Consider the following 4,764-nt stretch of genomic DNA (forward strand, 5'->3'; position numbering starts at 1 on the left):
CATCCATCAGAAATGTTAACCATTTCTCATGTTTTTCTTCCAAAGAGGAAGCAACTAACCTTAGTATGATTACCAGAAAGAAGAACACTTTTAAACCCTCCCGCTCTAGATGTCCATAAAATCTTTGTTTAGTGGGCACAAGACAAATTAATTTTATTGTCAATGTGACAAGTGACCCCCACCATTCACAGACCAGATTTAGAGAAATCTAACAAGAAGGAAGAAAGAGAGAGAAAGTATTTAGTCTTATATTCAATCAATAGTGAGTAGATCCCATATGTGTTAGTAGAACTGTGCTTCATTGAATTTTCAATGATAGATTTTTCAAAAGAAGATTAAGTGGGCCTTTCTTCTGAGGTACTACTGGTTGAATTCAAACCTCTACCATTTTGGTTAGCAGCCTAGTGTGCAAAACGTACCACTAGGGGCTCCTTTGCCCTTAAAAGATAGAAAGTCATCAGAGTATATGACTTTGGGCTTGGACTTGAAGCCATAATTCTGGCCCTGGCCGACTCAGTCATCTTCAAAGACCCTGCGACTCTCTGGTGTCAGCTGCATGATGTATAAAGTAAAGACATTATCTCTGTTGGTCTTGGGCTGTGGTGTTACTTGTTACATTTTGCTGCTGATGAGAAAGAACTGAGTCCTCAAGAGATAAAATCATGGCAAGGATTCTCCACTTCCATCCCGTCACATCTGCAGTGGTCATCTTCAATTGCACATCATGTCTGCCATGTTGGTGATGTGCCTGGGTAACATGATGGTTGATTGGCTTGGGTGCTGAGCAAACCATTGAAGATGCAAGTCTACCCAGAGCCTCCTCCCAAAAGGGCTTGGTGATCTAGTTCCATAAAAGCAACCACTGAAGACCCTGTGGAGCACAGTTCTAGGATGACACGTGTGGGGTCCCCATGAATCCGCCACCCTCAAGTGGTTTATTTTTTGTTTTTAAATGTAACGTTGAAGAGTGTGCTTGGAGGGAGTTTTGATTAGGGGGGATTTGATAGGAGAGAGAGGAACTAAAAGAGATTGTTATGAAATTGCTCTCATACTCTACACTGCATCCCAAACACACACCTTGTTCTTAATTTCTCAGGATGAGGGATATGTAAGAGAAGGATGGATGGGTATAGGTGAAGGGATCATAAACAGAATAAGCGTTGGGACTGAAAGAACATTCTTTTCATTATATCCTATTGCCTGATTTGTTTTTCAGACATTCCATAAAACAAATAGTGAATGAAAATATAAAAACAGATTTCAGGTTTATATTACTACTCCAATAATATTAGGACAGATATACACTATGGTACAAGTGACTTCTGGACTTATGTTTTGATGATGGAATTAATTTTTCCTTTAAAGTCATGACTCCAAAGGAGGAAAACAATCTTTTTGTAGAATGAAATTTTTTAATTAATTTTTTTCCCAGGGCCAAATTAAGTGGAACATATTTAGTAATTCTTTTAAACCAGATTCAGAAATTGTCCTGGGATAAATTATTCTTAATATCTTATGGCAGCCACCATTTTGAATAATTCTTAAATTAACAGAAATAGAAAATATTCAAGAAAAAATTTCCAGTGACCTACAACATTTCTCTCCCATTGTGGATGTTATAGATAGATTTGTATCTCCCAGAAAGTTATGTTCAAGTTCGAACCACCTGCATCTATGATTGTGAGCATATTTGGAAAACTACAGTGTTGCAGATGTAAATAGTTCAGTATAAATGAGCTGACTTTGGAGGAGAGTGGACACTGGTAATATACGATGATGTCCTCATAAAAGAGACAAAGAAACACAGAGATACACAGAAGGACACTTAGGGAAGACAGCCTATGAAGATGAAGGTTGAGATTATCCTGCTGTAGCCAAGGGACAACTGGGACCACTGAAAACTAGAAAAGATAAGAAACAATTCTGACCCTAGAGCCTTCAACATGGAAGCAGCAGTGAAGAAATCAAATGATGTGTAGCATTGGGCAACTCTACTACACGCGACCTCTTTAATAGTGTGGAAGATCAAAGATGTCAGTTTGAGGTCTAAGGTGCACCTGATCCAAGTCATGTTATTTTCAATAACTCCGTATGTGTTTGAAAGTTGGACAGTGAATAAGGAATACCATAGAAGAATTGATGCATTTGAGTTATGGAGTTGGAGGAGAATAATGAAAGTGCCGTGGACTGCCAAAAGTGCAAACAGATCTGTGTTGCACGTACAGCCAGGATGGTCCCTGGAAGCCAGGATGGTCAGACTTCATCTCTCATACTTTAGACACAGTGTCAGGAGGGACCATTCCCTGGAGAAGGACATCATGTTTGGTAAAGTGGAGGGTCAGAGAAAAAGAGGAAGCGCCCCCAATGAGATGGATTGGTACTGTAATAAGCTGAAACATAGCAACAAGTGTGAGACTGGCACAGAATGAGGCAGTGTTTCATTCTGTTGTGCTTCGGGTAGCTATGGGGTGGTACTGACTTGATGACACCTAACAACAACAACAACAACAGAGCCTTCAATGAATCCGTTGCCCTGCTCACACCTTGATTTTAGACATTTACCCTTCAGACACATGTGTTAAATTTCTATTCTTTTAAACGCCCCCCTCCAGTTTCTGGACTTTGCTCTACAGTTCCAGGAAATGAAAGCACTGAGTAAATCATGTTGTTCCTCTTTCTAATTGCACTTCATAACTGGTGCAGTGGGTTAAGCCTTCTGAGGTCAGTGGCTCAAACCTACTAGCCCCTCTGCAGAAGAAACATAAGACAGTCTGCTCCAATAAAGATGTGCATTCTCAGAAATGTTAAGGGACACTTTTCCTCTATCCTTTATAATTGCTATGAGTCAATATCAACGTGATGGCAATGAGTGATTATTCTTTACCTACATTGGAATTTACATTCCAACTAGCAGAAAATCCTTTCCCTCTGAGACGCATTGACTGGTTTTCAGAAATAGATCACCAGATCTTTCTTTCTTATTGTGGCAGCTCATTGAAATGTGTTCAGCATCGTGGAAACAGACGAGTCCTCACTGAGAGACAGGTGGTAACTGTACAGGAACTGCAACAGGCCAGGAATGGACCCCAAGTCTTCAGCACGAATGGAAATCATTCTTTCACTGAGCCCCACTCGACCTGGGTTCTCTCTGTTCTGACTATATTCCATACCGGTCATGTATTGCCATTCCTTCATATGCACACACACACAAACACACTCATCTGGTTTCCTGTTTAATCACAGAAATCTTCACCAGCTTGCCATCTTCTATTACTTCATGTTATAGCCACAGGCCCTTAACTCCACTCACGGAACCCTTCTCACCATTCTGTGAGTACTTTGCTAATTCCCCGGCTCTGTGCCCAACACAGAGAAGGGATTCACTACTGGTTTCATAACCATTTCCAAATGGAAATTCACTTTCTGTAACTTGTCTCTGTGCACACCTTGGACTATTTGGCACATTTTTAGATTAAAGAAGCCATAGGCCTTGTCAATAAGAAATTCTTCAACCCTTGTCCTTTGCCTGCCCTGACAGACCAGGGGACCTCTCATTACACCACAGAGTTAGAAGCTTCATGAGCACCCTCCCCAGCACTGTTTATATTTTCAGGAAGAACGTGGGGCTGAGCACTGATATCTCCAAAAGCTAAACTGATTTCTGTGTTGAAATTTTAGATGTGGTAGCATTGGGCTTCTCAGCATCCTGGAAATGATTGCATTTTATGGTGGTCTCTGGAAGCCTGTATCATGGCCACCTGTGACCTCCCTCCCCCATTCTGGAGACCACCTGGGACCTAAAGGAATGCCTGATGTTAGGGTGTATATAAAAGAACGAAAGAGGCTTGGTGATGCCCATGCCTTTTGCTTTTTGAGGGATCAGTTGAGGAATAAGGCGGGGGATGAGTTTTTCACTTATTTTATACATTCATGGTTTCTTAAAATATTTATTTTGATAGTTTTGTGCTGATGTTAACTGACTGACCCAGGGCTGGAGAATTTGTGTTACACAGTCTTTGTGTTACCATGTAAATGTTAGACTTTCTATCCTCAAATTCCTTGAATATTAAGGTAATTGTACCTCTAAGTTTAGCTTCCTCCCAATTTTTAGCAGATCTTCGTACTCTTACTTGATCCAGCGGTTATCAGAAGCATTATGAGTACTTATTTAAAAACAGAGATTTCAAACTCTGCCTCCAGAATCGCTGATTTCATGGTTCTGGTGTGGGACTGAGAATATGTCCTTCTAACATGATTCTAGGAGATGATGGTGTTGTCCTTGGGATAACATTTTGAGAATCGTTGTTGTTGTGTTGTTAGGTGTCATCAAGTCGGTACCGACCCATAGAGACCTTATGCACAGCAGATTGAAACACTGCTTGATCCTAGGTCAACCTCACTACTGTTGCCACACTTGAGTCCATCGATGCTGCCACTTGGCCAATCCATCTTGTTAGGGGCCAAGCTCACAATAGTTGCCATCCTTGAGTCCATTGATGCTGCCACTTGGCCAATCCATCTTATTAGGGGCCTTCCTCTTTTACTCTGACCCTCAACCTTACCAAACATGATATTCTTCTCCAGTGACTGGTCCCTCCTGAAAATATGTGTGAAGTATGAGAGACAAAGTTTGGTCATCTTGGGCTCCAAGGAGCACTCTGGCTGCATTTATTCCAAAATGAATCTAAATGGTTCTTTTGGCAATCCATGGCACTTTCGGTATTCTCCTCCAACACCATAACTCAAAAGCATCAATTCTTCTAC

This window comes from Chrysochloris asiatica, unplaced genomic scaffold (assembly GCF_000296735.1).
Source record: "Chrysochloris asiatica unplaced genomic scaffold, ChrAsi1.0 scaffold00148, whole genome shotgun sequence".
In the NCBI taxonomy this organism is placed as follows: domain Eukaryota; kingdom Metazoa; phylum Chordata; class Mammalia; order Afrosoricida; family Chrysochloridae; genus Chrysochloris; species Chrysochloris asiatica.